This window comes from Bos indicus x Bos taurus, chromosome 5 (genome assembly GCF_003369695.1).
Source record: "Bos indicus x Bos taurus breed Angus x Brahman F1 hybrid chromosome 5, Bos_hybrid_MaternalHap_v2.0, whole genome shotgun sequence".
Taxonomy (NCBI): domain Eukaryota; kingdom Metazoa; phylum Chordata; class Mammalia; order Artiodactyla; family Bovidae; genus Bos; species Bos indicus x Bos taurus.
In genome coordinates this window covers 55,661,062-55,687,128 of record NC_040080.1, presented here as the reverse complement: position 1 = coordinate 55,687,128, position 26,067 = coordinate 55,661,062, and the positions used below count along the sequence as shown (strand labels likewise).

Sequence of the window (26,067 nt, the reverse complement as noted above, 5' to 3'; positions counted from 1 at the left end):
GGGTCAGATGGTGTGACTGGCTGAGCAGAGAGTGGGTGGGGAGCACTTTGATTGATACAAGCAATGGGAGAGATGCTCTTTCCCCTACAAAAAAATTAGCTGGCTGCTTTAGAAAAGGAGGAGTGGGGTTCTGTGCCATAAAGATGACAAATATCCTTGTGAAAGAGAAGGGAAAATGTCTGCTGAGGAAAGGTAGGAGAAGGGGGAAGTGACAGCACACAGAGGAAATATTTAATACATGAGGTGTCTGCAAAGAGAAGCAATTGTGGATATTCCCAGCTGCCGACAGGGTCCTTGCAATGTCTATTCCCTTTTGAGGTAATCTACTATTCTCCTCTTTATTCCTTCCACCCTAGACATATTGGGTTTCTGGTGTTCCTCTATCACATGAGATACATTCCTCCTCAAGACATCTCTACTTGCTGTTCCAATTTCTGGAACAGTATTCCCTCAACTTCAGCATGGCTATTCCCTTATCTCCTTCAGGTGTTTGTTCAAATTTCATCTTCAAAGGGCTGCCTTCTCTGATCACCCATTCCTTCCTCCCCTCCCCACCTTCTCTGCCTTATTTATCTATGTATATTGGATATTATTACCATCTCACATTATGTTTTTATTTGCATAATATATGTGTTCCTTCATGGGAATAAAAATTCCATGAGGGCAGAGGTTTGGTAACCCCAGTTTCTAGAATGTTCCTGATATGTTGCAGGTGCTTGATAGATATTTGTTGAATGAACAATGAATGGTTTCTCTTCTCTTCCTCCGGTAAGGCTATCAAGTGTAAACATAAGGTTTCAAAATGATTGACAGAGGCAAGCCTGAAATGAAGTCCTAGGGCAGGCAAGAGGGGCACCAAAGATGTCCTGCAGAGACATCTGTGGGAAATATGCCTGGAGGATTCTCTGCCCCTCCAACCACTACACATGACGGGGACATGGGGATTCTGGCTTCAGAGGGAATTCCTGTTTCTATACATCATTACTCTTTCAATGTTTTAAGTGATTCCTGTTAAAGTCTAGTTTCATAACCTTGTGATCATTGTACGCTTACAGTGATAATCCCAAGAGGAGTGGTAATGGCACCCCACTCCAGTACTCTTGCCTGGAAAATCCCATGGATGGAGGAGCCTGGTGGGCTGCAGTCCATGGGGTTGCTACAAGTCGGACACGACTGAGCGACTTCACTTTCACTTTTCACTTTCATGCATTGGAGGAGGAAATGGCAACCCACTCCAGAATTCTTGCCTGGAGAATCCCAGAGACAGGGGAGCCTGGTGGGCTGCCATCTATGGGGTTACACAGAGTCAGACACGACTGAAGCGACTTAGCAGCAGCAGGGGCTCTGGGAAAATGGGAAGACAAGCCAGCAAAGAAGTGAAATTAATAAACTGAGAAATGTATCAAAGTGTAACTGACCTTGTTTACTCAAATAAAAAATAATCCTTACCAATCTTGAAGATCCACTCTCTGTGCAGTTTCTGTGGGTCCCTTTTATCTTGAAAGTGTTAGTTCCTCTGTCATGTCTGACTCTTTGAGACTCCATGGACTGTAGCCCCCAGGCTCTTTTGTCCATGGAATTCTCCAGGCAAAAATACTGGAGTGGGTAGCCAATCCTGTCTCCAGAGGATCTTCCCAACCAAGGGATTGAGTCTGGGTCTCATGTGTTGCAGGCAGACTCTTTGCCTTCTAAGCCACCAGGAAAGTTGACTTACATTTCTTATTTTCTAAATCACCAGACAGCAGCATTAAATTTTTGTTGATGTTGTTGCTGATTTAAGTACAATTCTGCAAAATAATGTTTGAATTAAATACATCTCCAACTCTAATACCAAGTTTTCTGAGGATTAATTAACAGTGAATTAGTTGAAGTCTGAGGAATGATGAAAGACAAGTATATATCATCAAAAATTGATCTAATGACCACAAAGACATAATAGCTAATACATATGGAACACTTAAAATGTACCAGGCACTATGCTATGTAGATATGGTAGAGAGAAATGATCTCATTTAGCTCAAAAGACATTCCACTTTCAAATCTACAAACATTTATTTGGCCCATGTGCCAGGCAATGGATACACAAAGAGAAATTATAATTTCTGTCTTCAGTTTTCTTTTGTGTTAGATTAATTTCTTTTATGTCAGTGAAATAACATGGAGAAATCTCTGTAAGTGTGAAGATGTGTGTGCCCCAATTATCTTCATTGGGGCACACAAAGACCTTCACAATGGCTTCACACCTACCCATCTTCCTTGCTACATTGACTGTTATCTCCTCAAATTATATCCTAACCCTACTCATTTCTCCAAATAAGCCACAAGATATCACATCCTTAGGTCTTTGTACATGTTCTTACCTTTGCTTTAAATTCTCTCATCTGTCAGCTGAATTCCAAATGCCCTTCAAAACCCATTTCCCACATCAACTCTTCCATGAGGGTGTCTTTGGAAGCTCCTCACCCACCTCATCTCTAGGATCAAGAGCTGGCCAATGGTTGTGCGTGTCTTTTTCGTTTACCGTCCCAGTGTCCAGTCTCCCTTCTTTTGCTAACAGCACCCCACTTTTCACTAAGGAAGTCAATCCTCCCACTTTTCATCCATAAGGCTTGGGTGGGACTGATCCCACCTCCACCTCCACCTGGGAGTGGGTGGTTGAGCTTAAAGTCCCAGTTTAGAGGCTGGACAGTGGCTCAGGGATGGGCACGTGACTCACCTGGACCGCAGAAGACCAGCCTCAGCACTTCTGCCAGAGTTGTTGAGAAAGAGGCTCCTTATTTCAGCTGAGGTTGTTAAATTAGCAGACAAAGCTGGGGGCCGTCTTTGGGCTATGTGAAAGGAGCCTGTCAGAGGAAAGCAAGAGAGGGAGAGAGAGAGTTCTAAACATGCAGACCCAGCTTTGAAATGTCTGAAAAATTTACCTCTAGATAGCTCAGCAATTTATTGTTAGGTAAATGAATGAATGAATCAATAAATTTTCCCTGTGCTTTAAACTCATCTGAGTTGGGTTTCAGTTATCTGTAATAGGAAGGATTCTATGAAATGGACCCTTTCTCATTGTTATATGATAGGTAGGTTGATAGATAGATGATAGAGAGATAGCAACAGATAGATGAGTAGACAGATCGTGTAAACTGTGAGGATTTTAAGGAAGGAACTTGTCTTGTCCCTCAGTGAATCTTTAATACTAGCATAGTGCTCACCAAATGAACAAAGGAATGAATTTTCTTTAATAATGACATAGAATGCTGCAGAATTTTAAATAGACATAGATAATCCCAAGGATTTTCTGAGTCATGCTTAGCGCATTTATGTCATAGTGGTGATGACTTATACAAGAATAACCCTCAAACCCTCCTGGGAGAAAGGATTCAGCTGGCCATACTATCATTCTGATACAATTCTTTTGATAAAGGACAAAAATCCCGCTTTAGAAAATTACTGTACTGTATGATATGGGCCAGAGTTAAGTATGGTAATAAAGTGTATGTGGTGCTTGCTATGTACCAGGCTCTGCTTCAGGTGCTTTGCAAGTTTTAAATCACTTGATCCTCACAACAAGTTTATAAGATAGATACAATTATTACCTCCATTTACATCTTGGAAAACAGAGGTGTAAGGAGATTTACAACCCCAGATCTCACAGATGGCACCTGGCCAGTGCTCCCTGCAGTGAGGGATCCAGTAGAGGCTGGTAAGGGATGAGTCGAGAAAGGCACCTAGAAAATGTCTTAGCGGAAAGGAAGGAGAGGAATAAAAGAGAAGGCTTCATTTGATAGCAAGAACAATGCAGAGGTCCAGATTCTGTTTCACTTAAAAATTCAGTGCTAGCTTTTTTCAAAATAAGCAATGAGAAGTTTGTAATGAAACCTCCCCTTCAGGGTCGAGTCTCTATAGTGACTGCTTACTGTGAGCAAAGCTCTGTGTCTAGTGTTTGTATGTTGTGGTGAAGAAGATTAATTTCTCCTCAATATCTGTTATTCATTTCATCCATATTAAAAGAAATTGTGTTTTTTAGCTGTGTGTGTGGCTGGCTGGAATAAAATAAATTCCAGTTTCCTTTGCAGTTAGGATGGCCATATGGTTAAGTTCTGGCCAATGGGATGTAAGCATGTGTCACGTGTAATGTGTCATGAGCAATGTTTAGGAAGTGTCCCAAAAGGAGGGAGGCAGGCATGCCTCCCTCTTGCTGGCTGTACTGTGTGCATTATATTGTGATTTATAATCAATATATATTTGGTCTTTGTTCTAGTTTCTGGCACAGAACTCCTAAAACCCTTGGAATTTTGTAAGTGATGAGAGCACTAAAAAGTCTTCTATTATGTTAATGAGGTGATATTTAGAGGCATCTAGGCATGGGAGCATTTTATGGCCCAGGATGAACCATTTGGTGCCAAGATTATCCCAAAATGCATCTTATGGGTGAGGGCCCTGGTGCCATTCTGAGTTTTAAGACATTCCTTTGGAGAAGGAAATGGCAGTCCACTTCAGGACTATTGCCTGGAGAATCCCATGGACAGAGGAGCCTGGTAGGCTACAGTCCATGGCGTCGCAAAGAGTCGGACATGACTGAGCGACTTCACTTTCACAGGCATGGGAGCCAGGGTTGGAACTTTCAGCCCCACTTCCCTGACCTCAGGGGAGAAGGGTGGGGCTAGAGGTTGGAATCAGTGTCCAGTGTTTTAATCAGTCATGCCTCTGGAATGAAGCCTTCATAAAAACCCAGAAGGACAGGGTTTGGAGAGCTTCCAGGATGGTGAACAGGTGGAGGTGCTGGGAGAGATCCTGTGACCCCAAACCCCTTCCCCATACCTTGCCCTGCACATATCTTACATAAGTTATAGCCTTTTATAATCAACTGGTCATCTAGTCAGTAAAATGTTTCCTTGAGTTCTGTGAGCAAATAATTAAGTCTAGGAAAGGGTTGTGGGAACTTCTGATTACTCGCAAGTCATTCAGAAGCACTGGTGTGGATCTGATCTTGATGTGGCTGTTGGCATCTGATGTGAAGGGCAGTCCTGTGGGGTGGAGCCCTGAACCTATGATGTCTGATTCTCTCTCCTGGTGGACAGCATCAGCGTTGAGTTCAACTGTGGCCACCAGCTAGTGTCTGAGAACTGCTTTGTGCTATAGGGATCTCTCCCCTGACTGGAATTTGGTGCAGAACCTTTAGACACTCGAGCAGCTATCCATGATAGCTTTAGACACTCGAGCTGCCCATGATGTTTGGTGCCGTGTATTAGGATGGCACCATGGAACAACAGACTGGTTCCAAATAGGAAAAGGAGTTTGTCAAGGCTGTATATTGTCACCCTGTTTATTTGAATTATATGCAGAGTACATCATGAGAAACGCTGGACTGGAAGAAACACAAGCTGGAATCAAGATTGCCAGGAGAAATATCAATAACCTCAGATATGCAGATGACACCACCCTTATGGCAGAAAATGAAGAGGAACTAAAAAGCCTCTTGATGAAAGTGAAAGTGGAGAGTGAAAAAGTTGGCTTAAAGCTCAACATTCAGAAAATGAAGATTATGGCATCCGGTCCCACCACTTCATGGGAAATAGATGGGAAAACAGTGGAAACAGTGTCAGACTTTATTTTTCTGGGCTCCAAAATCACTACAGATAGTGACTGCAGCCATGAAATTAAAAGTCGCTTACTCCTTGGAAGGAAAGTTATGACCAACCTAGATAGCATATTCAAAAGCAGAGACATTACTTTGCCAACAAAGGTCCATCTAGTCAAGGCTATGGTTTTCCCTTTGGTCATGTATGGATGTGAGAGTTGGACTGTGAAGAAGGCTGAGCGCCAAAGAATTGATGCTTTTGAACTGTGGTGTTGGAGAAGACTCTTGAGAGTCCCTTGGACTGCAAGGAGATCCAACCAGTCCATTCTGAAGGAGATCAGCCCTGGGTGTTCTTTGGAAGGAATGATGCTAAAGCTGAAACTGCAGTACTTTGGCCACCTCATGCGAAGAGCTGACTCATTGGAAAAGACTCTGATGCTGGGAGGGATTGGGGGCAGGAGGAGAAGGGGACGACAAAGGATGAGATGGCTGGATGGTATCACTGACTCGATGAACGTGAGTCTGAGTGAACTCCGGGAGTTGGTGATGGACAGGGAGGCCTGGCGTGCTGCGATCAAGGGGTCGAAAAGAGTCGGACATGACTGAGTGACTGATCTGATCTGATCTGATCTGATTAGGATGGCAGTCACACATGCCCAGCTGCTTCTACTAAATTCACCAGTTATGGAAGTCACTCCTCCCCACCTTGGGGATCACAGACTCTAATGGAAGTTCTCCAAATGGAAACAAGAGGAATGGGAAATTGGCATTACATAACACAGAATATTTTTTGTTGATCTCAGTTTTACTTTGGGAAACTAAAGTTAGTTAATGTAAGTGTAATGCTAGGACTTTGGTTCAAATCGGCCTGATTCTCAAACTGGTGAGCTTCTCCGCTATCTAGACTGCACAGCTTCCTATTACTCACAGTAGTGAGCTGGTAAAGACAACAACCAGCTGGGATGAGAGGAAAGACACTGAATTGTAGTTTGCCAACCTCCATGGTGTAAAGATTCCCACCAGGCCCATTTTAAGCTACCAGTAGTTCAACAATGGACCTGCAAAATTCCTGAAATTCTATCTGTCCCCCTGAGCCCAGGTGAGCTGGCTCCAGAACTTCCGGTGTGTACTTAGCTGAGCCTGAGAGGAGGCGCTCCAGGCAAACTGCAGGTTGTCTCCAACTGTCCTTCTGTACATTTAGGCTGTGCAACTTTGGGTCAGTTAGGATAACAGCCATCCAGAGCAAGCAGAACACCTGGGACCACCCCCCCCCCCCCCCCCGCCATGATGCTGGGCATGAAGTGATTAAAGAGTAACTGCATGACCTGGGGCCCCCGAGAGACATTAGGGGAGCTTCATAGGAAGTGACGTGGATGCCCTGTTCTTTCTGATGGGTGATCCATTTTCAGAAAGATCTGGCCAACAGGATTCTCAAGGGCTCCTCTAGCTGACAAAATGCCTACAATACCATTGCTGGAGCTGGGGGAAGATAGCTCTGCAGAGAGAAGCAGGACTGGAGCACTTGGGTTCAAGAGAGAGAGAAAGCTCTGTGGTCACAAATCCACAAGCAGCATCTGGCAAGGCAAGTTGGAGGGACTCTGATGCTTCCTCCTGTAGTCAGTGGGTACAATAAGAGCCTGTAATTTGAGCAAGTGCTGGAGGAAAGCTAAGAGGCTTTAATAGGGTGTTTGTGGTGACAAGGGCAACGCAGGACACACAGTTGAGGGCTTGGACAAACCCTCCCCCAGAAAGTTCTCTTACCACATCCTTAGGAGGAAGGCTGGAGACTCTTATTGGAACCCACTGTACATCCTTGGTAGCTTGAGGATGGTGAGTTTATACCACATCTATTAATAGTTCTCCTGACAGAGTGGGTTCAGTGACGCTCAATAAATCATTTGTTAACTGCATGAATTCCCGAGCTAAAGAAGGCTGTTGGCTTTGTGGAATAAGGATGTCCGTCCTGGAGGGCCCTGTTTGAGAATGAGTGTCAAGGTTCTGCACATGAGCCAAACCAGGCCATCAGCCCCCTCCTAGAATTCTCGCTTGCCCGAGCCCGAGCCCTGTCATTACGTAAGGGGGACGTGTTGACCTAGCTCTGCTTTCTTTCGTGTCTCTCTGCTCCGAGAAAGATCTGTTCTAAGGTCCTAATGTTTTCAATCCAGCTCGCTTGTTTTGAATTTGTTTTATAACTCCCAAGGTTAAATCACAAAACGCACACTCCTCTGTGTGGATTCTCTTTTTCTGGTGGTAGCACTGTGTTTCTCCAGGGACAGAATTGTAGACATTTCACATGGAAGTATTGGCAAGTGAGGGTCTTGCCCGCTCCTTGAGTATCACTGTTATATGGTCAGGCTACCCAAGATGGCTATACCCTTGTTCTCTGTACATCCCCTGCTCCACCAGTACCTGCCTCACCTAGACTTTCCTACGTACTTGCTCCTGGCCCCAGCTGGTCATTGTTCTAACTCTAGATTGGAGCATATCCACTATGATAGCCTGATGGTGAGGAGTGTGCCCCTGTGCTGATTTCCCTGGTAACCGAAGAACCAACCTCAAGTCAATTCCCTCTATAACTGGTAACCTCTCCCTGCCCCCAGGAGAGAAGAATGCCACCACGCCCTGTCTGCCATCTACCGCACATAATGGGATGTTGCTCCAGGACCTTGCTTCAGACATGTAAGATCCCCCATCCCCCATTAAACCACTGATGTCTCTCTTGATGACTCTGGGCTCCTCCTTTGATCTGAAGCTAGGCAAGGTCAGGCCTTGCAGACCTGTGGTGTGCAGCCCAACAAGTATGGACTCAGGTGTTTTGTTTTCAAGTTCGATGCTTCTCTGTCCTTCTGATATAGCTGAATTCACCTGTGAGCACCTCCTTGCTGTCTGCCACAAGATGTTTCCATATTACCTCTTACCTTCCCTGCCCCAGACCTGGAGCCAGCCATGTCTGCAAGATGCCCTAGTTTCTTTAAGTGGGAAATGTTATTTGGAAACAAAGAACCGAGTGTGAGGTATGCTCGTTACTATTGGAATATCACTGCCTCTGGCCCCTTTTTATAGACAGAACTAGAAGAAAAATTCAATGATGAATTAATAATGCTTCCTCAATTCAAATGAAACACAGCCCCAAGCCTTAATTTCCCCATTCCATATACGCATTTTTACTTTATACTATTATACAATAAACACAATGTAATTTCAGAAATACAACCAACAAGAACACTACCAATTTTGAACCTATTAAGTAAAGTTCAACATGTCTTTGCAATTCTCTTGATTTTAAGATATATTCTATTAAGGATGTATGATCTTAGTGTTATGTTTAAAAGGTATTTGAATAATTTTGTTATGTTTAAAAGGTATTTGAATAATTTTTCTGTGTGACTATGTTATCTATCTAGGATATATTAATATTCACTTCTTTATTTAATGTTAAGATTTTATTCCCTGGTGGCTCAGATGGTAAAGCATCTGCCTACAATGCGGGAGACCTGGGTTCAATCCCTGAGTTGGGAAGATCTCCTGGAGAAGGAAATGGCAACCCACTCCAGTCTTCTTGCCTGGAAAATCCCATGGACGGAGGAGCCTGGTGGGCTACAGTCCATGGGGTTGCAAAGAGTAGGACAGGACTGAGCGACTTCACTTTCACTTTCAAGGTTTTATTTTATCTTTCTTTTTACTTAATTTTATGTTTGAATATGTAAAATAGTTACATCATTTAAAAGTTAAGACTAGTAAAAAAGTTCTAATCAGAGAAATCATGCTTGTACCCCTACACCCACCCCCTATAGGCAGTTATATTCATTAACTTCAGATTTATTGTTCTTGATTTGCTTTTTGCAAAAATAAGGGTATATATTTTCTTTCTCTACAAAAGAGCATAAAATGAGCCTTCTTTTGCACCTTGCTTTTTGTCACTTGACAATATATTCTGCAGATTACTCCATATTAGTTTACAGAGATCTTTCTTATCCTTTTCGATAGCTGCATAGTATTCTATTGTACAGATATACTGTAATTTATTTGTAATGCCCTATGGATGGGCATTAGAGAAGGGAATGGCAACCCACCCCAGCATTCTTGCCTGCAGAATCCCATGGACAGAGAAACCTGGCAAGATACAGTCCATGGGGTCACAAACAATCACACACGACTGAGCAACTAACACACCCACACACACATGAATGGGCAGATGGATAATTCCTAATACTTTATTACAAATAATGTCATGAATAACTTTTGTGTGTGTGAAGGTATATTTTCAGAGTAAATTTTCAGCAGTGAGACTGATGGCTTAAAGGGTTGACGCACATGTAATTTTGCTAGAAAATAGCAAATTTCCCTTCAAATGGGCTGTACCATTTTGCCTTCTTACCAGCAATGTATGAAAGTGCTTTTTCTCCCATTGTCTGGCCATTAAGGATATCATTAAAGTCTTAACTTTTTTGTCAGATAGTTAAGAAATGGTATCTCAGTATAATTTTAATTTGTATTTCTCTTATTATAAGTGAAATTGAGCATTATTAATATATATAAAAGGCCATGTGTGTATCTTTTTCCAGGAACTCCCTGCTCATATCTTTTACTATCTGCTGCTGCTGCTGCTGCTAAGTCGCTTTAGTCGTGTCTGACTCTGTGCGACCCCATAGACGGCAGCCCACCAGGCTCCCCCATCCCTGGGATTCTCCAGGCAAGAACACTGGAGTGGGTTGCCATTTCCTTCTCCAATGCATGAAAGTGAAAAGTGAAAGGGAAGTTGTTCAATCGTGTCTGACCCTCAGCGACCCCAGGGACTCCAGCCTTCCTGGCTCCTCCATCCATGGGATTTTCCAGGCAAGAGTACTGGAGTGGGGTGCCATTGCCTTCTCTGCTTTTACTATCTAGTAGGTTTTTAATGCATACTCTAAAAATCATCTAATTCTAGTTATAATATCGGAGTTTACAAAAGACTTTCACAAGTTATCTTTTTGATCCTGAAAGATTTTGAAAACCTCAGATGGAATAAGGACAGAACTGTTGAATTAGAACAGTTTCAAGGTAGTCTCATTAATCTGGAAAATACAGAGTACCTGCAACTATATGCATACTATCTTGTCTGATGCTGTTAGAAACCTTGAGCAGAATATTTCATGTAGAAGATTATTAACACCGGCTGAGAGCAACTTGTCAGATGTTCATAATCATTTAATAAATATTCTCAGAAGTCCAACGTTGTCAAGTAAAGCCTAACTTGCTTCCTGCTTACAGCTGCACCTAAAAAGAGTCCTGAGGTGGAAATAGGGCCTGGCAGAATGGCAGCTACACCTCCAAAACATCACAGTTCAATGGGTTTGTTCACGTGGCTACTTTCATGGTTTGCTTTTGCATTTTTGCTTTTATTTCTCTTCTTATTCAGAAAGTGACTTGAACTCTCCCCAGTATCTCCAATGATTGCTAAGTCCAGACATTTTTCTTAAGAGGTTCCCTGCCAGGAATCTTTCATTTAGCAAACCATACCACTAAAGGCAAGAGGGGTTGATTTATTGGAATTACTGCTTGGCAAAGGCTGAAGAGTCAACTCTGCCACACTCTGACCCAGGGAAAGATTTTTGGAAAATAAGGATCATTTTCTTCAGTTGGAATAAAACCACTCTGCAAGGAATCAAATTGGCCTTCTGTCAGTGTGATCTTCATAACTCAGTAGAAAGAGGCATGTGCTCTGTCCACAAATGGAGTTGGCCAAGCAAACTGGGGAAGGGTGGGAAGTGGAAAGAACCTCACTAGCTTCCCTATTGAACTGAAAATCCCCTCAAGGAAGTAAAGTGAGAGAGGGAGCACTCATCTCTAGTCCCTAAACTGCTCTCACTCATGGGCAGAAAGAAAGAATATCTTGTCTCCATTAGAACAGTCCTCTGAGATCCTGCCTGAAATGCACACGTGGCTGAATTAGAGGAGAATGAATGACTCAGAATTTCTTGAAGGATGCAAACACTTACCCTCCAGGGCATTCTCTTGACTAAAGCTGAAGTCAGAAAAGACAAACCATAGTTACCACGTGAAGGTAAGCGCTGACCACAGTGGGTAAAGTGCTTGATGCCTCAGAATTCCTACAGAACAGATTTGAAGGTGACAAGGGTAGCTGCCATGGCTTGTAACACACACACAGAGAAGACACAGGGTGCTATAGGAGATTAAGAGGTGGATGCAGGAGAATTCATAAATTTTTAAATCAACTTGATTAAGGTGTAATTTATAAACAAGAAAATATACACATTTTAAATGTACACTTTGAAGAGTTTTGACAGCCTGCACCACTACTACCAAGATATAAGACATTTCTATCATCTGCAAAGTGTCCCTTTTTGCCCCTTCCCATTCCTGGGCTCACGTAATCACTGATGTGCATTCTGTTGCTTGAGATGAAACTGAACTTTCCTGTGAGATTCATGTAAGTGGAATCATGCAGTATTTGCTCTTTGTGTCATGCTTCCTTCACTCAGCATAATAGTTTGGGATTCATTCATGCTGCTGCTTATACCAGCTGTTCTTTTTTTTCATCCTTTGGGTGTTCCACTCTCTCCTTCCCATACTGCGTCCCTAAGTCTGTTCTCTGTGTTTGTGTCTCCTTGTCTGCCCAAGAAATAGGTTCATCAGTAGCATCTTTCTAGATTCCATATGCATGCATTAATATGCAAAATTTATCTTTCTCTTTCTGACTTGACATCACTCTGTATAATAAGCTCTGGGTTTATCTACCTCATTAGGACTGACTTTCTGTTTTATAGCTTAGTAAATATTTCACTGGATATATATACCACAATTTCCGTATTCATTCATCTGTCAGTGGACATCTAGATTGTTTCATATCCTGGCTATTGTAAAAAGTGCTAGAATGAACATTGGAGCACATGTGTCTCTTTCAGTTATGGTTTTCTCAGGGTGTATGCCCAGCAGTGGTATTGTTGGGTTATATGGTAGTTCTGTTCCTAATACTGAGTCATGTTGAGTATCTTTTCATGTGTTTTTTGGCCATCTGTATGCTAAATTACTTTCTATTTACTTTCTTTCCCCATAAATCTGCAACTGGTGATATTGTAGAGAAGGAATTTGGGGGTAGGTAACTTCTAGTTTTGGCTATAAATATTTGTCAATAAACGTCTGTCAATAAACTGAAATTCACATAGTATTCCAAGACAACTCTTGAACAATTAATTTGTTTCGACTTCCTTCATCACTGTGTAAACAGTGACCTAATCACACTCTGTAAATGGTTATTGCCAAAGTGCTAAAATAATATATCTGTGGGTCAGCTGGACAGACCATGGCCTTGATGAACAGTTGCTTTGTTCCCTTTACTGTAGTAGCAACTAGGAATATGACATGAAGAGACTCACTAGTTCCTGGTCACAGAAGCTGGGAGATAATAGTGACTTTTTCCTTGGAGGAGCTGTTTTTCTGTTGGTGTTGCCAGGAAGTAAGCCCTTTCTTTCCAAAATGATGAAGATTCCTGAGGTAGATAATGGATCAATGTATAGATGGTTAATGGCTGAATGAAAGGATAACCAGCCAGCCAGAGAGGCTTTTATCTATCCATCCATAAGATAACTAGATGAAGGAGATATGGAAAGAGTCTGCATTGAATGGGAAGGAGTAAAAGTCAAGAGATAACCATTGATGTTAGCAGATAATAAAAGGAGAAATAGAAGCACATAGAAGAAGCTATTTACAGCAGGAGGCCACACGCCCCTGTCAATATATATGACCACAGGGACTATGAAAGGGTGAAGTTGTTGCGAGCTAGTTTAGCAGCTGGCCTTGCTGTACAGTCTCAGATGGCAGGGTGATGGGCAAGGTCCCAAGGCAAGAGAGACAAGTACCATTGCTGATCCTCTCCCCTCTGGACGCCATTCTCCTCATTGTATCCAGTTGTCTCCTGGGCAAATGGAATGGAATCTTCATTATACCCAGTATACATTTCCTATTTATTGAGATATAATTTGTATAATATAAAACAGGCCCTTTAAATGTGTACAATTCAGATTTTTAGTACAGAGATCTGTGTAAACATCACCACTACCTAAATCCAGCACATTTTTAGCACCCCAAGAAGAAACCCCATATCTGTTATCAGTCACTCCCCATTCCTTCCTTCCCCAAACCCTCAGTGACCGCTATCAACTTTTATGTTTTTAAGATTTTGTAATTCAATAATTTTAGGATTACGTGAGTCTGAGAGAACTCCGGGAGTTGGTGATGGACAGGGAGGCCTGGCGTGCTGCGATTCATGGGGTCGGACACAACTGAGCGACTGAACTGAACTGAACTGAACTGAGGATTATATCAAAATTGAGAGAAATGTACAGATTTTCCATATGCTTCCTGACCCCATATGTGCGTAGCTCCGCTATTATCAGTATTGCTTACCAGAATGATCCTTTTGTTGTTATTGTTAAACAACGGAAGAGCCTATACTGATAGACGATCATCATCCGGAGTCCATAGTTTACTTTTCGGTTTACTCTTGGTATTGTGTATTCTGTGGATTTGGACAAGTGTATAATAAACATATGGGCTTCCCACATGGTGCTAGTGGTAAAGAACCTGCCTGCCAGCGCAGCAGATGTAAGAGACGTGAGTTTGATCCCTGGGTCGGGAAGATCCCCTGGAGGAAGGCATGGCAACCCACTCGAGTGTTCTTGCCTGGAGAATCCCGTGGACAGAGGAGCCTGGTAGGCTATGGTCCATAGGGTCGAAAAGTGTCAGACACGACTGAAGCAACTTAGCACGCACATACATAATAACGTGTATCTATCATTATAACATCGTGCAGAGTATTTTCACTGCCCTAAAAGTCCTCTGTGTTCTGCGTGTTTATCTTCTCCTCCTACAACCTCTGTCACCCCCCTCCCCAAGCTATTCTCTGTCTCTATGGATTTGCCTATTCTGGGGTTTTCATATAAATTGAGTCAAACACGTGGCCTTTTGTATCTGGCTTCTTTCACCTAGAATAAATAATATGTATTTTTTTCTTTCTTTTTTAATTAATAAATTTTATATCTTAGAGCAATTTTAGTGTACAGAAAAACTGAGCAAAGGTTCACGTGCCTCCTTTCCCCACCCCTTACACAGAGCTCCCTATTGCTTTTTCTTCACCATCTCAATCTTTTTTTAGATGTACAATTCAATAGTTGGCTATATTGCCATTGTTGTGCCAGAACACTGGTTTACTTTAAAAAGAGAGGTTGAAGAGTAGTCTTCAAGTCTACTTGACACCCTCTCTGGAACTGAAAGCTCAAGACCTTGATTAAGACTCTTCTCATGGTCTTGCAGCTCCACTGAGGCTCTCTTCCCCTTGCCAGGCTTCACAAAAGGCCTGAGATGAGCTCTTGGGAGCAGTGGTGACTCTCCAAGAATGAGCACGCGCCTCCCTGACCTTGTAGCATTGATTTGTTCTCCTCCACTTTAGTAAATATTTTAAGGCATTGAATTGGATTTTAAACATCAGAGACTTATTTTTATCCTGAATAAAACTTAACTGAATTAATATTGAAAGCACTAAATGATTCAACTCTAAAAACTTATTGAGGAAGCCTTCCTAAAACTATTTTAATTGTCTCCTCTGGGCACAAAGGCCACTTGCCTTAAGAGATTTGCAATGCTGATAATATTCTTAAATAGTGGAGATTTTTTGCAAACATCAAGGGTAATTTAGGTATTATGGAGGTGATGATACTACTTTTCTATGAGTATCTTTGTGAGCATAAATTAGAGAGACAGGATAAGGACATAATAAGATGCTCTCTGCATTTTTAGTTTATCTATATCTAGTAGAAAAAATATTGAATCGAAAATACTTGCTACCATTTGTTGGGTGGTTAGTATGTCTCTGGTACTATGCTAAGCACTTTTATATGTGTTTTTGTTTTTAAAACTCACAACAGTCTTATGAGTTAGCTACTACTATTTTCATTTTTTAATTGAGACATACACTATAAGTTTAAGGTATACAAAATATTGATACATGTATATTGCACTGTGATTGCCATTGTAGCATTAGCTTAACACCTCGATCACATCACATAATTATCATTTCTTCTTGTGGTGGGAGCAATTGAAGTTCTAGTCTCTTAGTAAGTTAAATATTTATAATACAGTTTGGGCGTCTGTAATCACTGTACTGTATTTTAGCTCTGCAGGATGTATTTATTTACTAGTTGCAAGTATGTACCTTTAAACAACATCTCTTTGGGAAGGCAATGAAGCTAAGAAACATTAAATCACTCACTCAGGTCCCCCATTTTGCAGGTGAATTTAACTCCAGAGTCAAAGTGTTCAAGTACTCTGCTGACCTGGAGGTTGGATCAAGTAATTTCTCATCCTGATTGACTTCATGGAATTGGGCTTCGTTTTCCTCATCTGTATAATGAGGACATTGGACCATATGCATGATTCCTAACCTGTGGCTGCCTTTAAAACAAGCTGCTATAGAGAATGTGGGTGACTGACAGCCTTCAGCTACTGCCCCTGTGAATCCGAGGCCACATTTATACTAGGCTGCACCCAGCCAGTGACTGAGCATGGGAGGGTCCTGGTGTTGGCCCAGTGAGGGGCTTCCTCTCATGGGCAGGTTTGGCTCAGGGCCTCTCCTTCATCTGACCAAGACTACACTTTAGTCTGAGACTCTTCCTGTCCAATCCTTCCTTCTCGATCTCCCTTTCAAGACTTGCACCATGATGTGAAGGCACTCCCTGCCTACTCCTGCCTATATTCCATTTAACCTTCATGGAAATTACTCTCAATACATCTTTTGCACATGTAATCCTGTCTTTGTCATCTGCTACTCAGGGGACCAGAACTGACAACTTCCATCTTGAGTGGGAGGGTCAGGAAAATATTTCAAAGGGTCTGGAAATTCCAAGTTCAGTAAGAGATGTCTTTAGACTATAAATCCTAGGTTTCACATGTATATGAACTACTACTTTCCAAATGAATGTAGATGGTGAATATAGTGTGGAATCATTTAAGAGTGTTACTGAATTTACAGATACTTTTGTTCATGTGTATGTTTTCAACCAGTAAAATTTGAAAACATGATTGATAGAAACGGTCTTTATGCTTAAAATATTGTGAGCCCCTGGGCTGGATGCCCACACAGAGCTGTCAGGTCTGACGTCCTTTGATCCACGGGGCGGTACCACATAGTGGTTAAGGAGCAGTGCTGAGAGCATGGCCTTTGTCATCAGGTGACCTGGATTTGAGTCCTTAATTTCCTTCTCATTAGTTACACAATATCAGGCAAGATGCACAATCTCTCCAGGTCTTTGTTTGCTCATCTAAAATGGAGATACTAATAGTGACGTCCGGATGGTATGGTTGTGAGGGTTATGTAAGAAACATGACTGGTAAAGTACTTTGCTTCTTAAAAGTTCATTGGAATTATTATCATTACTTGGCCTTAGTTTCATTTTGTGTATTCATCTTCATTCTACCCAATATAACCTAAAAGATAATTTATAGTGTATTTCATAATTTTTAACTCTTACTTTGTGAGAAAGGGAGACAGTAATTTCTTATCTTCCTAAACCAGCTTCCCTAGTGGCTCTGTGGTAAAGAATACGCCTGCAATGCAGGAGACTTGCAGGAGACATGGGTTCAGTCCCTGGGTCAGAAAGATCCCCTGGAGTCGGCAATGGCAACCCACTCCAGTATTCTTGCCTGGGGAATGTCATGGACAGAGGAGCCTGGTGGGCTACAGTCCACGGGGTTGCAAAGGAATCAGACATGACTGAGCAACTACACAAGAACAACAAAAATCTTCCTAAATTATTGGGTACATCGTTTCAAAGAAATTGCATCCCATGTTTAATACACCTCTATTCATTTGAGCTGAGACCTTTGTAACCAACCGAGCTTTCATTTAATCATCTGGAATAATCTTGCCCTTCGTGTTTTCCCTCCTGGGTAATTTCCCTTTCACAGCCAATTTGTCCTTAATGCTCAGACTAGAGCTGTCTCAGTAACATGAAGAACTGAGAACATCTACTATCACTGACACAACCCCATTTCAAATAGACGATGATTTCAGGCAGAGATAGGGGTGTGAGATTTGGAAATAGGGCAGTTTTTTTGAGTAATGATTACTTATTTGAGTGCTGATTTTGTAGTTGACAGCAAAAAGTCTTCGGGGGTGACTCATTAGTGGGATAGGTGCAAGAACAGCTGCTCTGATTAATGTATTAGGGATCCTCATTCTTGATTTCTGTTAGGGATGAGAGCAAAGCTTTGCTATCTACCTGATTACACAAAAAAGATTGGATTGAGGAGGGGTAACCAAGAGGAATGTTTTTAGTTGAAGGTAATAAAATACATGACTTCAGTGTTATACAAACTGGAGTTTGTTTTTCTTATATAGAATGAAGTTAGGAAACAGATGGTTGCTGGTGTTGGTTTCTCAGTTCAACCACGTCTAGGATTATCTCCCTGAGATCCTTTTGGCCTTTCCTTCATTGTCCCAACATGGTTACAGGAATTCCAATCATCATGCGCACAGTCAGGGCAAGTGGAAGGAGGAAGAAGTAAGGAGTTCCCATGGATCCCCAGCAGACCATCGGTATGAGCAAACCCTGTGTGTCTCATTGGCTAGAACTGTGCATGCGGTTCTCAGTTAGCTGCAAAGGAAGCTAGGAAATGAGAATTTAGCTGGGCCCCTTGCCATCCTGGATATAACCAGGATTCTATTAAACGGTCAGGGAAAGTAGAGGAAGTACATTGGGAAGGATACCAACACAATCTGATCTCAGAGGCAAGCCTAGGAATGTTACTGATGTTCATGTCTTGGATTCTCTTACTTTTTTCTCTGTAGAGAGAATGAGAGGAGTATTATTAAATGTTGAAGTACATCTACTGGAGATCAAAATACATCACAACAAACTTCAAAGAGGTGTCCACAATGTTCTCTCCCTGTAAGCTTACACTATACTGAGAAGTATATCTCAGTAAAGCTTAGAAGTCATCTTCTTAGTCATGAAGAATTCTTTTTTTTCTCTCTAACAAGGTCATGGTAATATGATTTACTTGAAATTACAGAATGTAGCAGAGATTCTTACGAAATTGCCTTTATTTCTCTGAAACACCATGCTATATTTAGGGTAAAGTATGTCCTGGAATCTGTTTGAGAGTTCAGTTGTAATTTGCTCAAATTAGTTATCCCCAGGTTCACAATTTAATTTTAAGTTTTAAGAAAGATACAAACGACATCAGGAGCTTAAGCAGAATATAAATAGATCTTAGAATCCTGAGGTGTGCAATATAAAATAGGCCATGCCTCAGGAGTTTCTCATGAAGATGCCTGCAACATGAACTTTTGATTCTACAAAAATTATCCATCTTCAGAACTAGGTAAAATTGTGAAAGTGGACAAGTATCTATCTGAGTCTTTTCTCATTTGTATGGTATGTAACTATCTTTGTCAGAAATGACAATCTAGGTATGTAGTTTTCATTTCATTTTTATTTTAAATCTACTTTAAAATTAATTATATGTTTGTCATGGGTAAATAAGTGTAGCTATTTGACTTGTATCATATTTCTGTTACTTATATAATTCTCCTCTTCCCCGATATCTTGCTCTAATATCTTTAAATCATGTAGCCCTCATATTTTCCCTTTTAAAAATTTAGTGATATCTTCCAATTATGTTTTTATGGAGAACTTAAAAACCATAGAAAAGTAGAAAAGAAAACCTCACATTATTTATGACACATTTATACGCATTTGTTTGTTTCACCCTTGATGAGCTCTTATATGATGTCCAAGATGGGATACATACACACATATATCTTGTATATATACATATATCCATCATATGTATATATATGTATACACACACACACATACACACACAGATATGCATGGCTGGTGTGTGCCTAGAAAAAACTAGAACCTCCCTAAATCTGGATGAATAAAATCATATTCTGACTTCAACTGATGCATATGGTGAGAGCAGTCAATTTTCAGGCCAGTTTGATCATGGGAATGAGGTTAAAGAAGGCATACAAGGATAGGCAGCTAGAAGTATTTGGTCATTTATCACATTATGAGTAGTCCTGTGCTGTGCTGTGCTTAGTCACTCAGTGTGTTTGACTCTTTGAGACCCCATGGACTATAGGCTGTCAGGCTCCTCTGTCCATGGGGATTCTCCAGGCAAGAATACTGGAATGGGTTGCCATGCCCTTCTCCAGGGGATCTTCCCAACCCAGGGATTGAACCCAGATCTCCCACATTGCAGGCAGATTCTTTGCTGAACCATCAGGGAAGCCTAAGAGTAGGCCTGGTACCTCATTAATTTGAAAGTATATGTAAATATATATTATAACCAGAGAATTTAAGTGACATAACACAGAGAAAACCAGAACTAGAATTTTGGCTTTCTAGTTCACTGGTTTCACTTCTTAATAAACGTAATAAAGAATATATACAAAAAAGCTTATAGCTAATATCATACTAGTGGTGAGAAACTCAAAGCTTTACCATTAAAATCAGGTTCAAGGCACGGATGTTCCCTCTCACCATTCCTTTTCAACATTGTACTGAAAGTTTTAGCTAATGCAATAAGAAAAGGAAACAAAATGTATAAAGATTGTGAAGGAAGAAATAAAACTCTCTTTGTTCACAGATGACATGATCATCTATGTAGAAAATTCAAAAGAATCAACAACAACAACAAAAAACCACTCCTGGAATTAATAAGTGATTATAGCAAGGTTGCAAGATATAAGGTTAGTATACAAAAATCAGTTTCTTTCCTATATACCGTCAGTGAACAAGCAGAATTTGACATTAGAAACATAATAACATTTATATTAGCATCTTTAAAAGTAAAATACTTAGGCATAAATCTAAGAAAATATGTACAAGAACCATATAAGGAAAGCTATAAGATGAAAAAAAAACAAAGATTTCATGTTCATGGATAGCAAGACTCAATACAATTTGACATATAGACTCAATGCAATCCCAATCCCAGAAAGTGTTTTGTGGATATTGACAAACTAATTCTAAAGTTCATTTGGAGAGACAAAAATGTTTCATGCAAAAGAGAAAATACTATCTTAACATTAAAGACTAAATTTGTTGTGATCCGGTGTTCAGTCTTTGGCTTTGGGTTGTTTGACCAGAGAAACCTCAGTTAAAGTCAGTGAATGGAGGGTTGGGAAGTTCTTTTATTTAACATGATCGTTTCCCTCCAGGACTCTGCTGCCACTGGTTTTTAAATGTTCCCTGGGTTTTGTTTACTTTTTATTTCTCAGTCTGCTTTTCTGCAGTGGAGGCAAATATTTTCCTCCCTAATGATTGTGTTCATCTCACATGAAATTTATTCTCAGGAGGCAGCTAACAAAACCCATTCAGCAGTTCTTTGTTATTATTCATTTATTTATTTTGGATGATTTTGTTGATGTTATTTTAAAAATCCCTTGGCACTTGCTACCCCATAATGTGTTCTGTTTAAATTTAGATATTTAAAATATCTATTATTAAGAAGTGCTCATAAATAGAGGATTTACATGTCTCTCTTAAATATCAATTGTTATATATATTCTGATTATTAGATTATGTTACTGTTCAGCTCTCTCAGTAGGGAATTAAAAACTAAAATATGTATGGGATGAAGAGGTCTGTTTTGCTGTGTGAAGTGATTAGAAAGTCCAGTGGTTTGGATGTCTATGGCGGGAACGTGTGAAGCAGAGCTGATGTTCAACCAGGGCACACTGGTGCCCGTTTTAAAGTACTGAAATATTAATACCTCCACCCCGGTTGTAATCAACAGGTTCCACCCCATGATCCCTATTGCCTGGCACCTTGTTTCCCCTGGACTTTCCCACATCCTGGTGGCTAAAGGGTGAAGCCTGGCACACCTGGGGTTCCTGTTTAGCAGTACATGTGTGGTATTTGCTGTTCAATATTATGAACATCATTAACCCTTGTGAAAAGGATTATTATTTGGTTGATATTCCTAAAAGAATCCTGGAGAATTGCATGTAATAAATAATAGGGGTTAACATCTGTTGAGAACTGTTCTATAGGCTTTATACACATTAACTCATTCAAGACCCTCAACAACCCTATGTTGTGGCTCTTATTATCTCCCCATTTGGCAGATGAGTAACTGAGGCCTGGGTCACACGATGAATATGTGGTAGAGCTTGTTGTTTGAATTCAGACTCACCCCAGAACCAGTGCTCTTAAGTTTCCTCTTGGGTCTGACCTTCCGTAATTCTCCAAGTAATACACAAATGTTGGGCTTTTACCATGTGGAGCACTGTGTAATATACTGTGGGCAAAATAAAGAAAAATAAGACATAAGCAAGTCTTTTGCAGAGTTTATCATCTAGTGAATTTGGTCAAGATTCTCTTCTCCTGTCTGGACAGCACAAGTCCCACACAAATTCCTTTCTATGTCAGAGAAACTATTTAATGAACAAACGCCAGAGGAAATATTTGTTACATAAGACCCTTGTTTAACAGTGTTTATTGCAGATTTAGAAAGGTGATATTTTCATTCACTGCTTTCTAGGAGATGAGAAATATTTTTTATAATATAGAAATTTTTGCTTTTTACACTGAGATGGAAGTTATGGTAATTTTTTCATCAGTATGAATTCAGAATCATTCTAATCCATATGGATCTGAATATAAAACATTTTCACCTGTATAGTCATTGCAACACTCAGAATTTCAGGTTGAGGTACATGTCTCTGTTTTCATAAATGAGTCATATGGCATTTATATAACAAAATAAAGCATATTTAAGGTAAATATTATTGAATCCTCTAATAAATTTTCCATTGTGTCAATGCATAGGATTTAATGACAAGACAATGTCCTGCCAAAGCCAATTCCATTTTATGCTAAATTTAGTTAAATTGCCTGCAAAGTAGTTAGTGAAATATGTAATAAAAGGCATTTGTACTATTACAGGTGACAGCTTTTCTGTTATAAATTGAAGAGAGTTCATGACACTTGAGAAATGGAGACCAGTATGTCAGAATTTAAATAATCTCCTCTCTTCCTTAAGGTAAGAATTCACTGTGCATGTTTAATTTTACAGTTTGTTTCCACCGGTTGGCCCTGATATACTTAGGAAAAGCTCATGTAGCCTCTTCTTATTACACCTTACTGCCCTTCAGTACAACTAACCTATATTTCCTTAAGGAAAAAAAGTATAAATAAAATAATATTTTAAATAGAAGACTTAGAAGGCAAAACAATCAGATAGTTTATATACATTCAACAACATTTGGAAGTGGTATATTATGAGCTCTGGAATCTGGTTTTAAAGCTTGGATCCATACCTTGTTGCTGCTGCTGCTGCTGCTAAGTCGCTTCAGTTGTGTCCAACTCTGTGCGAACCCATAGGTGGCAGCCCACCAGGCTCCCCCGTCCCTGGGATTCTCCAGGCAAGAACACTGGAGTGGGTTGCCATTTCCTTCTCCAATGCATGAAAGTGAAAGGTGAAAGTGAAGTCACTCAGTCGTGTCCGACTCTTCATGACCCCATGGACTGCAGCCTACCAGGCTCCTCTGTCCATGGGATTTTCCAGGCAAGAGTACTGGAGTAGGGTGCCATTGCCCTCTCCGATCCATACCTTACTAACAGTTAATTAGCCACTTGGTGGCTTAGTTTTCCTGTCAAATGATGATCACAATAGTATCTATTTCACTAGTCTTAATATTAAGACTGTATATATTATAGCACTTTATATATAAATGCTTTTATATATATATACATATAAAGAATGAACAATTCATAGTATATAAGAAACTTTATTCACTGTAACAAATCTGTCAAGTTTTGTAAAAATGTGTTATAAACATTCATTTAAAGCTCTAAAACATGAACTTGATGTATCTACTTCTTTGCCATTTTAGGTTATTGGGTTTTAAAACGAGTTTGAGTCTTTTGCAACCTTTCCATTTATTTTGGAATTTTGAAAAACAAAAGTTGTCATTTCATTTTAGCCACTTTTTTTTTTCAGGTGTAGCAAATTATAGCAGAGATCCAAGGAAGCCTTTATTGTAATGGAAATGGAATTGTTATGTAGCTATAATGCTCCATCTTTGAAATCAGTTATTTTAAAACATTCAACTTGTTAAATCTTTAATAATGGATCACACTCTAAGTCAAATTGATGGCAGTCACATGAAAGCTGAATTACTTTTCAGTTGCAATAGTCTTAAAGAATGAGTATTTATAGTTACTAAACTACAAACTTAGAGTGATTAAAAATGTTAATCACCCAGAAATGTTAATCACCAAGAGGTGACCTCTTCCAGGGTCAAATGCAATACAATCATGTTCAGAGCAGTTAGTAATACGTCAAATTGTTCAAGTTCAGAGCGTGCTGAGAAGTGAAGGAGAAGCAGTTTTCCTCAATCTATCATCTGAAAAAGGCATTTTCCTGGAAAGGTTTAGAACATAGCTTTCATCAAGGTTGTGACAGTTCATATTTTACTCCTGAAGACATGTTGAATGAATAAAACATAAGAAAATCTGAACGACAGGCTTGTCTTTAGGAAATTTTGCCTGCAACAACACAAATCCTGGACCTCATCTTTCACATGTCATTTCCTTGGTGAAGTCATCTGTAAACACTGCAAAGACAGGCCCCTCTTGCTCCTTGCAAGGTGTCTACTACCCTGTGCTTCATCAGGGTATCCTACTTCTCTATTGGGCTTCCTTCTTCTCAAGAATGTGAGGCAGGGGGACCACCCCCTCCTTCAGACCAGGAGACAGGGAGGCTGTTTAAAGACCACAGCCTTACCTGGCAGCACATGGCCTGGGCATAGGGGAAGGCTCTTAGCAAACCTGATGATGAAGGAATGAGATATATTTGTCCATTAGTTCCTCAACCAAGAGGCCCAGGGTTCTCAACCTTAATTCGATGGAGAAAACCAAATGTCTCAAGGCTTTGGAGTGGTATGATGTGGACAGAAGTTCAAGTGGCCTTAAGAGAGGTGAATTAATTACATGCTACTTTTTAGTTCCTTCTAATTAGAAAAGAGCTGCCAAGAAGAATTAAGTGCAATTTGTAACACATTTTGATTGTCCTTCCTCCTGACCGTCCCTGGGAGGAAATGTGGAGATAGAGAGAGGACAAATACCTGGGCCTGGATGGCGGAAGACAACTCGCCAATGGCCTTGGGTCCCAGCAGAGGTGCACAGCGGGATCCAGGGGGCAGCTCCAGGCTCAGGCCCCAGGGCTTGGACAGGAGCAGGCACCAAGGGTGGCACAGGCTGACAAGAGCCGGGAGTGCTGAGGAGCTGGGGCCACTGAGGGTGGGGAACTGAGGGTGGGCTGGGGGTGGGCTCAGGGAGGCTGCCAAGACAAGGAAGGCACTGGGCGCACTGAGGAAGGCAGGTCTGCCTCTTATCCCACCCCAACTAGATGCGCTCTCACAACCTGGAGCAGAGGGCGGGTTCCCAAATCGCCTTAGGCTTGGGGTCAGCAGGTTCTGCCTCTGGGGTCAGGGAAGTGTGAGATTAAAGGGACCTGGGCAGGGGAGAGGCTGGTGGAGAAGGCCGGTGGTGGAGAGGGTGCAGCGTCCAAGACAGAGCCCCACAGAGCTTCCCCAGTGATGGCACTGTCCATGTCCCAGCTGATCCCCGCTTAAAGAGGGCAGGGCGCTAACAATGGTTACCCGCCACTTTACAGACGGGGCAAACAAAGGGTCACAGAGAGGGTCTTGACTAAGGGTCACCTGCCGGTAGCTGGCTGACGCAGCGGGAATAAAATGCCAGATTCCAATCTCTCACTCCCCAGCTCTCCCTTACCCAGCGCCTTCTTGCTGTTCTCCCAGTCTGGCCCCACCGGCTGCAAAGTGACATTACATTCTAGAGCCTTGCCCACCGCCACCTGCCGCCGCCTCCCCGCGCCCCAGAAGAACAGGAGTGCGAGAAGAGAAGAGAGAAGAGGAAAGAGATGAGAAGGTGGCAGGTGCAAAAACGTGACACCTGGATCAGGCCGGCAGGCGCCACGGGCAGCGGCGGTGGCGAGGTCAGGAGCCAGCCGAAAGCTTCCTAAAGAAACGCCCCTTTTGCCTTGGCCAGATTGTTCTGCCCTCTCTTTTTTTGTTTTCCATGAGAGTTGGCAAAACCCCAAACGCTGTTAAATAGCCTTGACAGCACCGCCCCGCAGTTCGTTGGGAGCTAGCGTTTTTCCAAGGCCGAGATACCCTGGTGATCAGGACTGTCAGTCCCGCGCTAGGAAGCCGGGAGTGCACCCGCCGTGTCGTCGTGACTTTGCACCTGATACTCGGAAAGGCTCAGGTGCGCCTGATCCCAAGGGGGCGTTAGGCGGCCTCGCCTTTTCTCTTGTCCCCATCCGCAAGGGTGCTGCTGGCCTCTCGGATCTCTTTCTCCCTGTTCCCCATTGTTCCAAACCCTAATTCTAAATGAAGAGTTCTCACAACAGATGGCTGGGCTTCCACAGAGGACGAGCAAGGGGCTCGGACATTC

The 26,067-nt window shown here is 41.5% G+C and overlaps 1 long non-coding RNA gene across 2 annotated transcripts; it reads right to left on the bottom strand.

Annotated features, from left to right (window-relative positions):
• Nucleotides 1-1,660: 1,660 nt before the first annotated feature.
• On the bottom strand, nt 1,661-22,104 carry LOC113892752. 2 transcript variants are annotated; one of them, XR_003511118.1, is made up of 3 exons: nt 21,779-22,104; nt 2,717-2,843; nt 1,661-1,787 (listed from the first exon to the last, which is right to left on the bottom strand). It is a non-coding gene; the product is annotated as an uncharacterized LOC113892752 (long non-coding RNA). The 2 variants fall into 2 exon arrangements; XR_003511119.1 differs by lacking the exon at nt 21,779-22,104 and adding an exon at nt 7,334-8,795.
• Between the last annotated feature and the right edge of the window lie 3,963 nt (nt 22,105-26,067).